Consider the following 19,525-nt stretch of genomic DNA (forward strand, 5'->3'; position numbering starts at 1 on the left):
GCATGAAAGAAACAGATCAATTGGAAATATTTCATCAAATATTCGCTTTAGCATATGAACATCCGGGAAATACAGTCATTTTGTTAACCTAGACATATTGAATTGCATTCAAAAATTTGCTTTTCTCATCAACTGTTCAGCAACATATCGTAAAGAATCAGATTGTAATTTTAAACACGTCTCCTTTTTTCCATGTCTGCTGATATAATATGATAGTAACTGGTTAAGAATTCGCCAACCACCGACATTATACAAGTATATTTATATCTATTTTCCCATTCCATTCTCAGATGCAGCAAATTTAAGGAATTATTTTATCTCTCATTCCCACTTTTCTTTATGGCACAGGTAACAGAAATTTCGATCAGAAAGTTCAACGTTAAACTGAGGACAACCAAGCTTGACTGATTTTATATTTATGATTTAGGTAAAAATATTACAGCTAACATACCTGTACAAATGGCTTCGGAAAATATAACAATTAGGAATCAAATAAAACAGCCGTTAGAAATTCACATGCGTCCGAAAGAGTCATATATGTGCATATGGGGAAGACAAACAAAGGACACAACTGTCGGCATATCAGCCAATTTGAGATCAAACGCAGATAAATGTGTAACGCTCAGTGCAATAAAATGTTGGAAGCATAGCGCATTCTTGAAAATTCTTGGTTTGAAGATTTTATTATAGGTAGGTACGGTTTGTAATAAAGTTAGTGTAAAGCAGTTATTATATCTCGCTAACACCCGAGTATCACTGAATTAATCAACAAATATTTGATCACATAAATAAATATTAACCAGAACTATTTTACACCGTACTATTAGTCATACCAAACATAAGCTACTAAAAACTTAAATACCTAATTGTAAATTGGTAATTTGTGAATGATAGGTTTAACAGAAAATAAAATAATGTGTTGAATGTTTTTTAAACCAGCTCTTTAAACCTTTTTATAAATATAGGCAGTCGTAGTATTGGTTAAATCCAAAAGCAGTGTACAACATTTCTGTGCCTAGTACCATCTTAAGCAGAATTCTTTTATACAAAATACCATGTATTTGTTTCGTAACAATCGCTTTTAGATAAGTATGTTGACACTGATATAAATGACAATCAAAGATTGAGAAAGTGCCCCTGACCGTTACAATGAGGTACCAAAATGTGTTCTTTTGTTTTTACCTTGTTATCTAACAGCTATACCTGTCTATGCGTTATCCATACAGGTTGAACACAACTAAATCCAGCTGTTCTTTATTTCATATAAAATCCACTTACTTCATAACAGTTTTTCGTCATTTTCTAGCATATCAGATTTTCAGAGACTTATATTTCCATAAAGAACTAGATAGCTACTTTAGAAAAACAAAAAGAAAAGGCGGTGTTAACTTTATATAAGAAAACTACAGTTTTTTAAATACAACCCGCTGAATTTGCTACTTTTCGCTTCTTTCAATTTCTCTTTTCGAGACATTAAATTCTTACGACGCCATTTTTACCTAGCATGCGATAGGAACATGCCGATTTCAATAGAATGCAAAGTGATACATACTGAAACGCGGTAGGGTAAAAGTAAGCACTTTGCTGCTTAGGAAATGCACTAGGAAAGGAAAAAAGATTAATACTATTTACATTTGGACTACTTGTGATAGACCTGCGGAGGCTTACATTCTATTTGGTAGTGATCAGCCTATACATACACTACAGTAGGGTTTCCGGTATGCGGGTATTCCTATTTGATATGTGTTCTGTCGTCTATAGTCTATATTAAATGAAATTATTATCATTTTTATTAATAGAACTAAATAATGCATCGTATATTTCAACATGCCTGTTACGTTCGCAATTATCCACATAAACGTTATAAGCAAAAACTGAAATATTTGCGATCCCGATTTTTACCAAACAAATTTATATCTAATGATTTGTTTTTCACATTTTCCGATAGCATGCGTAACAAAATCAAAAATATATTTTATCCAACAATCTCGCTTTATTACCAGAACCTAATGTAATTGCACAAAATAAAAGAAGATTTCAATCATAAAGTTCAGCTTCAGATAGTGAATTCATGTCTTGAATAGGTATTTGCGCAAGAAGAAAATTACCACAGTTTCGTTCTTTCGAACTAAATCAGTTTTTATTTTACTCGTAACACAGACGACATGTACTGATATATATAACTGTTTGTAAAATTGGGTTTGAAAGAATTATAATGCAGCTCAATAGTTACAAATGTTAAGCTTCCTTATTTTAGTCAATAGACAAAGAGGTTTTCTTAAATACTTTCACTGTGAACTTATTATTTTTTACCAATTTTTTATGTCTGCAACTTTGACTAAGATTTTAAATAGGTATACTTTCTTTCTGCTTCATCATTGTTAAATTAGCAGAAATTGTGATACATGAACTATCAGGTTGCTTTATACACAGCAAACAATTAAGCATATGTTTGCTTAACAGATTTGGCAATTGAATATTAATTGAATCATTCTTATTAAATCTAAGGTCCAGACTTTAAACGTCGATGAATTTGGACCCAGTATTAGCCCTGTACTGATTCTAAAAAAAAAGTTCTATTTATGTCGACGTAACTGCATAAAATGTTGCGTTTGCTCATGCGTGCATGAGTGATACGTGCTGCTTTACCACTCCAGTCCATGAAAAGGCTAAATCAAAGCGAGCCTTCAAAATGTTTGGTCGTGTTGGGCGACCTGTGATTTTTCACTTTTTCTACTATATATAACATTACAAGATTGTTTCTTATTCTTAGACACACGAAAGTAACTTATTCTGACAGTTTATATAGTAAGTATAGTTTTACGTCCGCCTTCATTAACCGTACTGAAGCAACAGGTTAGTATACAAATTAACTTACAGGCAAAATAATGTTTAGAACGTTGCAAGAATTAGAGTCCAATTTAAGATATTTTAGAAATTATTAAACATATAATAATTAGTTAAACACATCTTAAACTTCACACACTACTTGAAGTCTATATCCTTTTCAGGTCTGCTCATTTTGTAGTAACAGCAACATATATCTTAAGATGTCGCAATAGTAGTATTAAAATAAGCCATTACCTCTCATGAACAGACTCGATCAAACCAAGTCTGCTATTATTTTTCTTGGTTGTATTCTATGCTTCCAAAGGATCTTTTTACAGATTTTATAAATGTAATTCTTGTTTTCGCTCAAGTCATTGAGGCCACTATTGGAACTTTCTCATCTAAACAACGTCAGTTATTTAAGTTCTTTTCCTTTGATGTACATTTTGTATTGTTTACACAAACAAAATTGCGGTGCATCATAGACTGAATTAATGTAAAATCCAGGAAATATTTTGCTTTACTCCAAGAAGCATGTATATACTCTATAGAACATTAAAATAGTTTACCATGTGATAAGTAATAGAATCGCAGAAAAAGACGGGAGGATTTCGCGAATAGTACAAATGTCAAATACAGTTAGTCAGATCAAACGAAAATATTTAGTTCGCAGCAAGAATACTTGACTTTACACAGTTTTGGATGTGGTATTTTTTTTGTGATAAGTCAATTCTGTTTGTATAAAGATAATAAGTAAAAAGTAAACCATTTTATCAGACTATACTTTCATCGCTGTTTGTGCAGACGTTCACTAAGCATCTACAAGCTTATATAACATCGTAAAAATCAGTTATTAATATTTTATTACCTAAAAACAGGGATAAAATTACACATTTCTGGACGTTTTTCATAAGCTGACGGTAAGTTGATTCTACATTATTATGATATGCATTTTTCAATGCAATTCTTTTGAGCAACATAGGAACAAAGATAAAGATTCTCGTCTACAAGAGTTTGCAATTTTCCACAAATATGATTGATTAATGCGGAAGAAAGAACCAATCAATTATGATAACATGAAACACTTTGCTGAAGTGTTTTTAAATTTTGGAATAAAACATTGATTTAAGATGTTCAACAAGATTTTCAGAACGTTACAAAAAGAAAACGACTTAGTCTGAATTTACAATAGAACAGCAAAATAATGCATGCATTTAATTCAAACTAATATTTTTATATGTGTATGTGAATACGTACAGGTTTAGACAGAATTGCATGCTGAATGTAAAAATTAAACAGAAGTAATTTTGTCTGTTTTGAAAATAACACTAACAAAAATGGTTCCCTGTACTTTTTAAGAACGCTTCGTTACGTTTAGATGAGCTATTTTGTCACTGTGTTCTTTCAGAAGTACTAGACGATGAGGTGAATGAATTGCTTTAACTAATAAGTTGAGATAATGGTAAATGTTAAGCTCTGAGCAGTTCCCTGTATAAATACGCTTCATGTGATTTCGACTTTGTTTCATGAACTATATTACAGCCATAACAAGATTGTTTTAGTTACTTGAAAGGTCTATTATTTTGAAGGTTTTTGACATTTATTGTTCATGCTCCTAATTGAGATACAGGTAGTAAACTTTACATACACCAAACATAATGTTTAATTGACCTAAAATAGAATAATTAATAATTCACATTATTGTAGTTTTTTTCATGTACAACATAGGACATCAATGATGTTAACATTAGTAAATTCCATTACTTTTGGGTTTTTTAGTATGCTCATAGTGATATGTATGAGATGCAACAAGTGACATACAGATTCCATCTTTTTAAATAAGTAGTTACCTCATTAAATATTTTAAAGAATCCTATTTTTGACATTTCTTGAAGCTTTATTTACATATGAAACAAGAAAACTTTGTTAGTATGTCCCTCGGAAACAATTTTTACTTGACCTTAAATAGCGACCTCATCAAGGGGAACCTTTGTGTGCATTAAGATAATCCATCAATGCAAGTTATGGAACGGAAACAAATTAACTTGACCATCAATAGTGACCTTGACCTTTGACCGACTACCATGGGTCATGTGCGCGACGCATGGTCTAATCAAATGGGGCATTTCTGTGCAGTAATAAAACATCCTTCATTGCAATTAAAAGTTATTGAGCAGAAAGCTTTATACTTGACCTTCAATCTGATTTATAGACATGGGTAATGCAAACAACACAAGCAACAATCAATCAACGAATCATTTGGTTATGGGGCACATGTGTGAGTGTATATAAAAACGCTTAAAGGCAGTTAGAAGCTATGGAACAAAAACTATTTTACTTAATTTCAACAGTGACATTGACTTCTGACTACCACGATGGGTAATGTATGCGGTATATTGTCCTGTCGTGAGGAACATTTGCTTTTAGTGGATAGAATATCCTTAAATGCATATAAAAGTTATGGAGTGGAAACAAATTTTTACTTGACCTGACCTTGACCTTTAACCGACAATTATGAGGAACGCTTATATATATAACTAAGATAATCCATCAAAGCATATAAATGTTATAGAGCGGGCACAATTTGAACATGACCTTCAATAGTGACCTTGACCTAAGACATACAAGCATAAGTCATGTAGTTTCACAATCCTCTATTCACATACCAAGTTTTATGAACATAGCTTGAATACTTTTTGAGTAAATGCAGGATCCTTTTTTGCGGACGGACAGACGGACGGAGGGCATTCCTATAGTCTCCTCCGGTGTTCCACCGGTAGGGGACATAGAACTGATAATATCTAAGTATCGAAGAGATATGACAGAAAATACAAATATATATCAAGAAACACACTGAAAAACATACCTTTGCATCATATATATCGTAAGAAAGAAGAATAAAGTAATAAAGTTAGCATGTGAACGAATGTGTAAACATGAGAAAAGAAGTTAATTACATCACTTCACTTTCATATTAGTGAAAAGTTACTTACAAATACTTAATAATCCGAGAGGAGCACGAATATCAGGTAATTCCGTTCAGGTCAATTTTATTAATTTATTACGTGTTCTCAAGTAGCTACATTAAATACGTTTATCAGCTGTATGCTTTCGCAGTAACTGTTGTAAACGGTTACAATATATACCTTAATACCTGCATAGCATTACTTGTAAGATCATGTCAGATATGAATCTAAGTGAATTGCTTTTGGATCAAGATATACGCCTGGAAGAGACAAATTCTGTTAGAAATAAAAACAAACGACACACCTGTCAGAATTTCCGCATATCCCAGATCGGATGGAGATAAATGTGTATGTCAGTATGCACACAAGAAACGTTCTCGAAAAATCAAATCATATACAGTCTAAATATTCCATAGAACGTTCAAAATTTTCGTTCATCACTTATGACGTAGTTATGCATCAATATACACGAGATATATTCTTTTATTAAATAAAAAAAAACTCATCAAGAATGTAAAATTTACCAGAATACCCGTGCTCTAGATACGTTTTGTCAAGAACCTAGTAATTTATGTTCATGGATTATTTTCTTAGAAGTCGCATCTCTTTCGATTCTTAAAACAGTGTAAGAAACAGTATTATCATTTAATAACCATATTGAACACTTTAAAAGAAATTGGTTTCTAACTGATAAATAATGGAAATTCCACATTTAGAAAATAGTTTAGATCATAAAGCAAAATCATGTCCGGGCTCAGAATAAAAACGGTAGATATATCTATCTACTTAACACGTAAGGAAACATTAAAGCAAAAAAAATGCAAATTTTGTTCTTAAAGTGTAAAATCCATCCATGCAGTCTGAAAGTTCTAATGAAGGCATACAATAAATAACCCTCAGATTAATAAGCACTACTGAAGGAAAAGGGGGAAAAAGAAATGGACAGGTAGAAGATGAAATTAAAGAAATAAATTGATGTAAAAAATCAAAGTAAGAAAAACACCAGTTTTAATTTTTATTTCCCTGTGACCTTAACTTTGACCCCGAAATCAATAGGGGTCATGTACACACCAAGACCAACATACGTATGAAGTTTCAAGGTGCTAGGTGGAATACTTGTCCAGATAATGAGCAAAACAATTTTCAGTGTTAAAATCCCTGTGACCTTGATCTTTGACCCAGTGATCCCGAAATCAATAGGGGTTATGTACACATCAAGACCAACATACCTATGAAGTTTAAAGGTCCTAGTTGAAATATGTTCAGGTCTCTGTGACCTCAACTTTTGATCTAGTGACCCCATTCTCACTTTGGACCAACCAACTAGGGTAGTAGAGGATCATTCTGACCATGTCAGTTGAAGTTTGGATAAGAAGTTGTTGAGAAAAATGAATGAACACAAAGGTTAACATGAGACTCATTGTGACCTTGACCTTTGACCTAGTGACTCCAAATTCAACAGGAGTCGTGTACACCTCCAGACCAACATACCTAAGAAGTTTCAACGTCATAGGTGTAATACTTGTCCATATATTGAGCAGAAACAATTTTCAATGTTCAGGTTCCCGTGACCTTGACTTTTGATCCAGTGACTTTATTCTCACTTTGGACCAACAAGTGTAATAGGAGATCATTCTGACCAAGTTTCTTGAAGTTTGGATAAGTAGTTGTTAAGAAAAATGAATGAACACAGAGGTTAACATGAGACTCATTGTGACCTTAACCTTTAGCCAAGTGACCCTAAAATCAATAGAGGTTATGTGCGCAACGAGACCAACATATCTATGAAGTTTCAAGATCCTGGATGGAATACTTACCTAGATATTGAGCAGAAACCTTTTTCAATGTTCAGGTCCCTGTGACCTTGACCTTTCATCCAGTGACCCCATTCTCTTTTTGAGCCAACTAGGTTAATAGAGGATCATTCTGACTAAGTTTCTTGAAGTTTGGATGAGTAGTTGTTAAGAAAAATGAATGAACAAAAAGGTTAAAATGAGACTAATTATTCCATCCATCCACCCACCCATCCGCCAGGACAGACTTAACCTACAAGCCGGATTTTTCTTCGAAAACCCGGCCAAAAAGAATATGAACATATGCAGACTTTACATAATTTGAACAGAAATAGTACGATAAAGATGATACTATTTGAAAGATATAAAAAATTACCGCTTAAATAACAGCTAGTATCTTACAAGGTTTATAGAATACAATGTTGTAGATTCCGAGCGCTGTTTACTTTGTTCTGTCGTTATACGAAAAGTCAAAAGATTTTTTTTATCACCAAAACTTAACATGAAACAGGAAGTTTGCACAATGTTAAAACAGTTATGCTTAGTATGTGTGTGTGTGGTTTTTTTTTTTTTTTTTTTTTTTGCAAAATGTAATGAAAACCATACAGAGTTGTATGCTAGATTTAAAATAAAAATCCAGGATAAGATATTAATACACGAAAATAAAGATTATAATGGAACTTATCTTTCATGACTTGTTTATTACTAATGAAAGAGTAATTGTGGAATGTTCTGATAATGATTATTTGTGAAGAAAAGCAGAGGCTAATATACTACTGATGCGTTAAAAGCAGTACGTAAACAATATATTCTGAATGATGCTGTCTTTAAGAGGTACGAAGCAATGAATATTGATTTATTACCGAGACACTGCATAGAAGATGTAAAATGACTCAATGTGTATTCAAACAAACAACAGCTATTATTAATGAACCATAATGCAATTCCAAAGTCTTAATTAAACAATGGTAATATAAATACTAAGAAGGCGACAAAAGGTGCCCCTCTTGGTATTTTTTTTCATCACAGGCGGCCACCTTGGTATGAACACTGACCCTTCGCAAGCCATCTGGATAGGTTCCTCAGATGAAAAAAAAATCTACACAAATCTACACAAAGGGAAGTTTCGATCTGACAGCGTTTAAGGGCAAGCAGATCTTAATTACTTGTCCATCGAGGCATACTAATATTAATTATTCGTATATCTGTAACGAAAATTCGAAATTGAATAACTAGTAAGTGAGTAAGAAGGAAATAACTTAAACAGGGAGTGCAGGTAAATTTTGAAATATCAATTTTATCTAAATATTCAAAATAGTTTTCGGAACAGATATGCTTGAAGCTCATCAGTTAGCAACTGCAACCGCAACTCTATAACGCGTAAATGAATATCGAAATACTAGTAACGTGTTACCTTCTAGCGGAAGTATATATAAGACATTAAGAAATCAAAAATAGTTGTTTCTCTTGACAACAATATGTCATAAAGAGACACGCTTTGCATCAGATTTAGTCTTTCGTTTTTTAAAACATATTACTTACTTATATGCATATGAATAAGGTAGAATGACTACCATGGCTTGCTTACAGCAAGGTATTTTGACTGAAACATCTTGTATTCTTCGAGCATCGGAAAGGAAACGTTCAACTCTTTGTAAATAATACTCATTAAGATAAATAGTAAGAACAAACATACATGAGCGGTGCAACATTTTGTAACAATGTTACGTAATGACCTATGAAAATGAGCATGATTGGCACATATTCAGAAATATTTATTACATGAAATGCACAGAATAATATGACAGGAAATCATTCTGAGGTTAAGATAGGAATGATTTAGCAAAGGAAAGCAAGGACGATATACAAAAACTACATTGCACGAAAGTGGTCGAACTTGCACATGATTGCTCAAATCATCAAGTTAATAGCAGAGTAATTTTCGCGAGAGCTAACAATATGCGTGCCGCCGCCTGGCTGATTTAAGTGAGATACGAAATCGCGCATTTAAGTGCGCTACGAACCCATTTTATAGGATTATTAAAGCAAGCAAAGAGTGTGAAACAAGTGCAACGGTTTTCTGATCATAAACGTATTGATCTTTACAAAGAAATGTTACAACTGTGTTTGAAATATATGCTTCATTTATTTTTTCTGCATTTTACCAGATGCTATCCTCTAATGCAATAGATTGAGACATTTGTATGCCTCCCATTGACTTTAACATGCGCTTGGATATACAGACAGCTCATATGACTAACAATTTACATATAGAAGAATTGAAAACTGAAACAGATCTTTTATTCTCATAGAGTCTTTCGTGTTAAATGCTTTAGTGACTACATTGTTGTTTACAGTATCTACAAATTCATTTCATTTAAGAAACAAAATGTACATCGTAGACTAATAATTTTGTCAATATAAAATAGTATACGAAGCAATTTCAAAAACTATACCGAAATTTTTTATCTTGAAATCCCGCTTTATCACCAGAACCTAATGTAATTGCACAAAACAACAGACGATTTCAATCATAAAGTTCAGCTGCAGATAATGGAGTAATTTCTTCGGAAGACATTAGCACAAGTGAATCACTTAGGTTTTGTTCTTATTGATGGAATCGTTTTATATTCAATAAAAGCAAACTGCTAGTTTTACATAATCATTTGTAAACAACTTCTGAGCTTCAAAAGCCCTGTCATGCATACAACAGAATGGTGAAAATTTCAAGTTGTCTTATTGTTATTGAGACAACTGTTATTTTAGAATCCAGACGTGGGTATACAGTGCATTTAATCGTTCAAAGTGAACACACATGCTTTTACGTTTACTATGACGATTGTTTGCATCTTGAGGCAAATGAAGACACATACTCTGACAGATTATATCTTTATGTTGGTTGTCACAAGCTCTTTGGTAATAAAAAAGTAAACATCTTACTTTGGAAATAAAAACAAGCAAATTCGATGAATTGGAATCCCCCGCCGAAAGGGTCAGAGGTGAGGAATGGCAAAAAAATATATCCAGCAAAAAGTTAAGAATGTTACCAAGAAGCAAATAATTTCATTAGTCAAAATCAAATTAATAGAAAATGAATGGTTTGTTTGGGGGGGGGGGGGGGGGGAGGGGTGAGGATACAACAGTTTACATGTTGATTATAAATATTGATAGAAAATGAAAAATGAAAAAAAAAAAAAAAAAAAAAAAAAAAAAATTGGGGGGGGGGGGGGGAGGGGGAGTGACCAAGGTAAGGTGGCGACCAGGTGTAGGTACACAACATCACATGTTTATAATAAATGTTTATGGAAAAGAATGAAAGAAGTTTAATGAAATTCTTCCCATTGGTTGGTTTGTTATGTACATGTGGATTTTTAAACAATTAAAGGGCAATAACTATATGGAAAATTGACCAATCGAAAAAAAACTTGAAGGGCATCATCGCAGTATCTTGGTTCATGTCTATTTCAAGTTTGATGAAATTCTACCTGCTAGTTACTGAGAAATGGCTGCAGACGGACATTTTTCATTCAATCCAGGGCAATAACTCTGAGGGAAATTGACCTATCAAAAAACAAACTTGACGGGCATCAGCGCAGTATCTTGGTTCATGTCTATTTCCAATTTAATGAAATTCTACCTGCTAGTTACTGAGAAATGGCTGCAGACGGACATTTTTCATTAAATCAAGGGCAATAACTCTGAGGGAAATTGACCAATAAAAAAAAAACTTGACGGGCATCATCGCAGTATGATGGTTCATGTTTATTTCAAGTTTCATGAAATTCTACCAAGTAGTTACTGAGAAATGGCTGCGGACGGACGGACGGACGGACTGACGGACGGACTGACGGACGGACGGACAACGCCATTTCAATACCCCCCTCCCGATTTCATCGGCGGGGGATAACAAGGCTAGATTTGAAGAAATTAAATAAACAGACCGTCATTCCCTGAAGAACATAAGAACATAAGTGAAGTGTTTCATTTCAATAAGTAGGCGAATTCTAATATAAAAACAATATCCATTATCAAATACAGCTGTACCAAAAATCTTTTTACGTCACCTTCAAACAAATATAACCAAACACAATATTTTGAAAAAACGTCTTCATGTTTTAGACACGTACAAACAATATACTGGTGATATGGACTACAATGTCAAGTTCGTGATCGCGGCACTGATGTTTGTCTGAGGGCATACGATACGTTTACAACAGCATTCACGTGTTAGCTTTCCCTTATTTTTTATGTACAACTTTAATGTTTCGTTAAGTGTACATTCGATATTTTGATTATAGTTTCCATGTTTTTAAGCATAAAGTCAACACTGCGGTCACAGCAATACTGGTGACCTACACTTATTTGATATTGATGATACGTTTGTCACAAGTGCTTTTACTTCATACCATGCAAACAGTTTTCAGAAGCCGACAGTGTCAAACTAAGCGCTTCCTTCTCTACGATTTTCTATATATAATATGTTCAATTTTGCCATTCTGATACAAACGTATACTATAATTAAAATACATAATAGTATTTTAGTACTACTCGGATTATAAAGAACATATCTTTATTAGCACTTTCAACTAAAACTAGCCTGAGTAATAATATTAACTTCTAAATTATTAAGTTCCGAGAACTACATGCAGCTCAGAAAGCATTCAACCAATAATGTAATTATTATCCTAACAATTAGCCACAAATCAATCACAAAGTAACATTGTAGATTACCGGCATGCTATGTTATTCAAATGGATCGGGACCAATATGACAGATATAAATTCGATATTTGGATACGTGGTACCATTAGCACCATGAAATGAAACTATATATTAAATTACGCTTGTCCGTTCAGAGTTTGTCCATTCTTTCATTTGTCAATTTATAGAATTTGATGAAAATATCTAAAAACGATGATAACAATTTAGAGAAGGCAAAATTCGAATTTGAAGCGAAAAGCGACAGCCTTCTCACATATCTAGACAGCTACTTTCTATAAAAGGCTTGGAGATTTGACAGCTACTTTTATCGCTTGGGGTGTGAACCCTTTGGGGTTTTAGACTTAGTGTAATGTTTAATCATTGTAAATCAATGGTGTAGTCTCCAATTATTGTATAAACATTTCGAATAATCTTAAAGCACTGGGCAAGTGATGAATGATAAATAGACAAACATGTACTTATTGTCGCTATAGTTTTAACTCTTGCTGTTTTCTTAGATAATGAAAAGGACTTATATCTCCGTTACAGTATGTTGTGTCCTCTTAATACTAAAAAGTAAATTACAACCAAAAGTCTGTTTCATTTTGATATCTACGTGAATTTAGTTGTTAAAGGATATCGATCTGTGCATAAAGTAAATGTAAGTGTATGTTCTTAAATATTTATGCAAATCAGTTAAAAATGGATATACTGTGATATACTGTAATGCTGAAACTGGGCTCAAAATTGACCATGTTGGCAAATGTTTATAGTAAAGTAAAGTGAAGTGTTTCTTTATTACAGTGTCACCCCAACTGAAAAGGCCAGTCAAGCTGGCTTATGAGACACCTACATGCATTGAACAGCATTACTTCCCGATTCGTATTTTTTAATGCCAGGCACCTGGCAGTTAGGCAATCGGTAACCATTATTCAACTAGCTGGCGGCTCACCAACCGGTCTTTCTTCAGTAACAATGTTATATGTCGTTTTTTTAAAGCATGAATCTGTTATTTATAAATTATTTTGAAAATTTCCTTTTTTTACCTTTCATTGCACTAAGTTAATAGGGTAATATGTCTGTTATAGCATATGCATATAACAAATGTATGTACACACCGACAAGATAATACAATAAATAGACATACAAATATATATCATGATAGGTATTAAATGATTTTAACGCAAAGTATTGAAATAAATTTGCGTGAGATCTCTGATAAAAGTTTTTATAATAAAGTAAACACGTACATCATATAGTTCAGTTTAGGCATATTATTTACTTTGTTCTGTGATTTGATTTTATAAAAGCCACTAGTACTAGATTTTCAATAAATTCACCCGCAGATGTAAAACATGTTAATACCTGCGTAACGTAATTTGAAATATCATGTTAGATATGACTCAAGCTGAATTGCTTTCGGAAGGAACAGAGCTTCGTAAGAAATAATAAAAACTAAAAGCAACACCTGTCAGATTATTAGCCAATTCTATATCAAAAAAATAGGTAAATAAGCCTTAGTTACGAATACTAGTAACAAATTCAAGAAATTCAGCGATTCAGTCATTGATTTAGTACAATTCTCAGAAATTCTAAAATATTATTTATACACTTAAGTTACATAATATATCAGAAAGAAGACGAAATAGCTAATAGTTCAGAATAGAGTCTTTAATCAATGAAATTATAACTAATATGTTTGAAGCATTAAATAAAGAACCTGTTAATAGTTTACTTATCTTCTTTCTGAGCAGTTGCAGTTGCAAGATCTGTAACTGTAGGATAGTGTGACTCATTTATATGTGAAAAAACGCAGCTTATCTGTGTGGTATGTTGCCAATTTCATAACATTCCGTAAGTCATCATACTTTTATAGGCACCGGTTGTATTGGGGCGGCAATCGTGGATTCCCTAAATTTTCTAATCCCAAATGTAACCCAATATCATTAAACAATTGACGGTGTTGAAATACAGTAGATGAGAGTGAGCAGTGTTGCATTTTTCATTACTGTTCATGAACAGACTCAATCAAACCGAGTCTGCAATTTTCACTGTTTGCTTTGTTCTCTGTGCTTCCGAGGGATTTACTTTCCAGATTTTATTTTGATGAAAATCAACAATTCTCTTTAATGACAACCATCTAAAATGCATCACACTTGCTTGTTACATCGATTTGGCATGTCTCATATGACAGAAATACATGTTGCAGCCAAGACAAAATAACAGGCTACTGAACCTTTTGGCTTAAGACTCCTCCCTACAGAGATAAAAAAATCTAAGTAAAATTAACTTTCATAGTAATCGGACCTATTCACAATGTCTTAAAGAAAATCAAATTGGAGGTTTCCCTGTTTTGCTCATAAGAGGATGCACGGTATATAAAATATTTGATATAATTAAATTTTTAGAAGAAAAGTTTGAAGTATAGAACGTAAGCATGCACGTAATACAGACTTGCTAAGATTGATTGAATCTGTTCATAAGAACATCATGCAACACCACTCATCCACAGTTGCACCGTCTTAGGCATAGCTTACTACACAATTACATGAACACTTAATGACCTTAAAATACCTCAAAATAATAACAACAAGAGACACCGTAATAAAGTCGGTTTGTCCGCAGATATGTGTCACTCTTCGAGTTCCTTATGTTCAGCTTGTATCATTCTAGGCCACACTTCATGCATGCAGCAAAAATAATTCTTCAAAATATCCGAGTGTTTTTCCATCATTACACACTCAAATGATTTTATCTGATGTAACAAAAAGCAAGGCAATAAATTCCTAAGTAAACATATCAATAAAGACAATATTTAACGTCAGTGTAGGATACATAGTTAGAGCACTTAATCATATTTACTTGCTATATAGTGTTTTTGTTTGTATAATATAGTTTTACAATAAGCTGAACGCAATCTGGATGGTTATTATATCTTGTTGTCATCAACTTGGAACTTTAAACAAAAGCAAGTTAACTAAAAATAATGATATTAGTTGTAAAGAGTAATTTCAAGTCGTCTCGATTGTAAAATGGTTTCTATCTGATATTTTCTTTCACTCTTTGATGATAAAGTTAGAACAATTTGGACGAAACAAACAGAATACTTCTATCTCACAATCTGACATTACCTTATAAACGTACTCCAATTTGCACTAAACAACAAACAATTTCAATAAAATAATTCGGCTAAACTTCATTACGTCATTACTAGAGCAGACAAAATTTGTCTAAGAAATTTCTGTTCAAACATTTTATTCTTTCTTATAAAACTGATCTATACCCGATAAAAGACACTAGTAAACATTGATTAACAGCAGTAACAAAGTTCTAATGTAAAACTAAAAGCGCCTTACAAAACTGTTTACCTTGGTAAAGTTTAATGAACATAAATATAAAGCATGTCTTGTTTTCCTGTCAAATGCAATCAAAAAACAAGAGGGCCATGATGGCCCTATATCGCTCACCTGAGTTTAATTGCTTTCTTGAAAAAAATTCTTTGCTAAAGCTAAACAAATAACCCCATGGGGTGGGGTCAATTTGACCCCGGAGGTAAGGATTTGAACAAATTTTGTAGAAGTCTACTAGGCAATGCTACATGTCAAATATCTAAGATCTAAGCCTTCTGGTTTATTTTTAGAAATTTTTTGAAGATTTTCCTATGTAAAATCAAGTGACCCCTGGGGTGGGGTCAATTTTAACCCCGGGGGTCATGATTTGAATAAATTTTGTAGAGGTCCACTAGGCAATGCTACATATGAAATATCTAAGCTCTAGGCCTTCTGGTTTATTTTGAAGATTTTTCTATGTACAATCAAGTAATCCCATGGGGCGGGGTCAATTTGACCCCGGGGGTCATGATTTGAATAAATTTTGTAGAAGTCTACTAGGCAATGCTACATGTCAAATATCTAAGACCTAGGCCTTCTGGTTTATTTTTAGAAAATTTTTGAAGATTTTCCTAAGTAAAATCAAGTGACCCCCGGGGTGGGGTCAATTTTGACCCGGGGGTCATGATTTGAACTAATTTTGTAGAGGTCCACTAGGCAATGCTACATGTCAAATATCTAAGCTCTAAGCCTTCTGGTTTATTTTTAGAAATTTTTTGAAGATTTTCCTATGTAAAATCAAGTGACCCCTGGGGCGAGGTCAATTTTGACCCCGGGGTCATGATTTGAACAACTTTAGTAAAGGTCCACTAGGCAATGCTACAAGTCAAATATCTAAGCTCTAGGGCTTCTGGTTTTTGAGAAGAAGATTTTTTAAGATTTTCTTATGTAAAATCAAGTGACCCCCGGGGCGGGGTCAATTTTGACCCTGGGGTCATGATTTGAACAAACTTGGTAGAGGTCCACTAGGCAATGCTTCACACCAAATATCTAAGCTCTAGGGCTTCTGGTTTTTGAGAAGAAGATTTTTAAAGTTTTTACTTTTGGTTGCCATGGCAACCAGAATTCTGTATGGAATTCAATTCTTTGAACAATTTTTAAAGAAGACCATCCAAGGAACAACCCTGTGAAGTTTCATCAAAATTGGCCTGTTGGTTTAGGAGGAGATGTTGTTTAAAGGAAAGTGTGGACGGACGGACGGACAGACGGACGACGGACGGACGGACGGACAGACGCCGGACGGTGAGTGATCACAATACCTCACCCTGAGCACTTTGTGCTCAGGTGAGCTAACAAGTGTGAAACAAAGAATATAAGCGAGTATTTAGCACCAGCGATTGAAACATACAGGTTATAATAGAAATCTACTTATAGATACTTTCTTCTTTCCTGTCTCTCGAACGGGAAAAATCACATGAACTTGCCTATTATTCCACATCGACTATTACTAAACTTTGTTCAACAGAAAATGAAAGATTTATACGAAGTGAATTTTGCGATTTCGCCAGTAACTTTTTTAACATGCATTAAAACGTCTGGACATTGAAACATACATTTGTCAGTTAACTTTCTATCTAACTACGAAAATAATTATGGTTGAGATGCCTAAATATTGTACTAAACGCTTTTCTTTCAATATGTATACTATAGAGACATAATCTTGAATAACGTTTGACACATTTCATACTTTTCCGACTAATGCAATTAATGTCGAGACATTTTTGTTGAAAAAAAAACCAAACAACAGTATTTATCCACATCAGTTATATAGGTTAAAGAAAATCAAAACACTGCCTCACTGGCACCAGATCATAAAGAAAATGCCTCCGTACGTGTTATACCCTACCCCTAGGTATTCTATAAGAACCATGGTCATGAACGGGAAAGTGCACTAACCCGTTTCAATCGTACATTTCTCAACTTAAACGCGCAGTTCGGTGCATAGGTACCTAGTATATTGAACAAGCGATAATTTATCTTCCATCGTGCACCAGTCACATTGTCTCAATATTCCATATTTCTGAGATTATCAACATATTTTATGCTTTCGTCAACGTTACAGAAAAAACTTGCTTGAACTTCCCTAATGAACATCCGGTCTAGAGGTCACGGCAGTGCGCACATGTTTGGCGAAACGTAAACAAACAAAAACAGATTTTTAAAAAATCACAATTTTACACTAAAACTCGAAATGATGAATGAAATTCATCTTGTATATGATCTTTAATTTGAAATCGTACTTTGGTCTGCATCTGTTCTGTATATTTTATTCATTTTGCACATTTTGCCGCATTTTCACATTTTAGCGAACACGTGTAGAAAAATGACGATTGACATACATTTTCACAACAGCCAATCAGATTGGTTTTGTAATCTAGAACGGAACTTCACCAGGGAAGTTCAAGCAAGTTTTTTGTGTAATGTTGAAATTACTATAAACTACGCGTTGTTTTTCTAAGATAAGATGTATTGAAAAAATGTGACCGGTACACAATGGAAGATAAATTACCACTTGTTTGATATCCATAGTACACATTTACCGCACTGCGTGTTTTAGGTATGAAATGCGCGATTGAAACGGGTTAGTATATTTTCCCGTTCACGACCATGGTTCTTATAGAATACCTAGGGGTAGGGTATAACACGTACGGAGGAATTTTCTTTCTGATCTGGTGCCAGTGCACTGCCTTCGCAGATTGTTACCTACACACGTATTGTGACAAGTGAAATTCGTGCAAGAATGTTTTGTAATTTGAGTCAAAAATATGTATGATTTCCGGCAGGCAAAGCCTCACACTCCAGTTTTTATCAAATTTTCCCATAGCAACTACATCTCTTTGATGTAGCAATTAAAAAAGGATATTACATTCTCCATACTGCCTTCTCCTGAGTACATTTTTTTTGTTCTTTTAAAGTTACCGTTAAATCTTCTTTTTGCAAGGAACTGACAGAACGACTGACGATTGGACGAGAAACACATCGGCTGACGAGTAAACTCTTACTTGTCAGCTTGTTTTGATATGAGAAAGTGCTCACAACATACTTTTTTCTTCATAAAATCAATCAGAAAGTTTGTAATATGACAAATAGTATCTTTATAATAAATAAACAGCAGGGGTTGATACTTAACTACAATTTCATTTAAGGAAAAAGCGGAATGAAAGAAGATTTTCAGCATTATGACTGATGGAATCAAAAATTACGATTTCTTTCTTTAGAGGTGTTTTGAAGAACGAGAACAATAGTATTTTTCCTACTGATTGTTTACAGAGATTCATGGCCAATCGAGCAATATTGTCTGATAAACAAGAGGGCCATGAAGGCCCTGTATCGCTCACCTGACCATCAAGGTTAGCATTCTGACCAAGTTTCATGAAGATACAGTCATTAATGTGGCCTCCAGAGTGTAAACAAGCTTTTCCTTTGATTTGACCTGGTGACCTAGTTTTTGACCCCACCTGATCCAGATCTACACTTGACCTAAAGATCATCAACATTAACATTCTGACCAAGATTCATTAAGATACTGTCATAAATGTGACTTATACAGTGTTAACTAGCTTTTCCTTTAATTTGACCTGGTGACCTAGTTTTTAACCCCATCTGACCCAGATTTAAAGCTGACCTAAATATCATTAAGATTAACATTCCGACCAAGTTTCATTAAGATATGATCATAAATGTGGCCTCTAAAGTGCTAACTAACTTTTCTTTTGATTTGACCCGGTGACCTAGTATTTGACCCCACCTAACCCAGATTCACACTTGACCTAAAGATCATCGAAATTAACATTCTGACCATGTTTCATGAAAATAAAATCATAAATGTGGCCTCTAGAGTGTAAACA

At 33.6% G+C, this 19,525-nt stretch overlaps 1 protein-coding gene across 3 annotated transcripts in view; it reads right to left on the minus strand.

Moving 5' to 3' along the window:
- The window catches only part of LOC123536056 (uncharacterized), a 188,069-nt gene that overhangs the window by 142,266 nt on the left and 26,278 nt on the right, over positions 1-19,525 (minus strand). Inside the window, exon 1 of one of the 3 annotated variants that reach the window (XM_045318843.2) lies at positions 5,823-5,921. The exons of the other annotated variants lie outside the window; for them this stretch is intronic. The gene's annotated coding sequence lies outside the window, so the exon portion shown is untranslated. Of the gene's footprint in view, positions 1-5,822; positions 5,922-19,525 lie in introns of those variants that run through there. 3 annotated transcript variants of the gene reach the window in all.

This window comes from Mercenaria mercenaria, chromosome 17, assembly GCF_021730395.1.
Source record: "Mercenaria mercenaria strain notata chromosome 17, MADL_Memer_1, whole genome shotgun sequence".
In the NCBI taxonomy this organism is placed as follows: domain Eukaryota; kingdom Metazoa; phylum Mollusca; class Bivalvia; order Venerida; family Veneridae; genus Mercenaria; species Mercenaria mercenaria.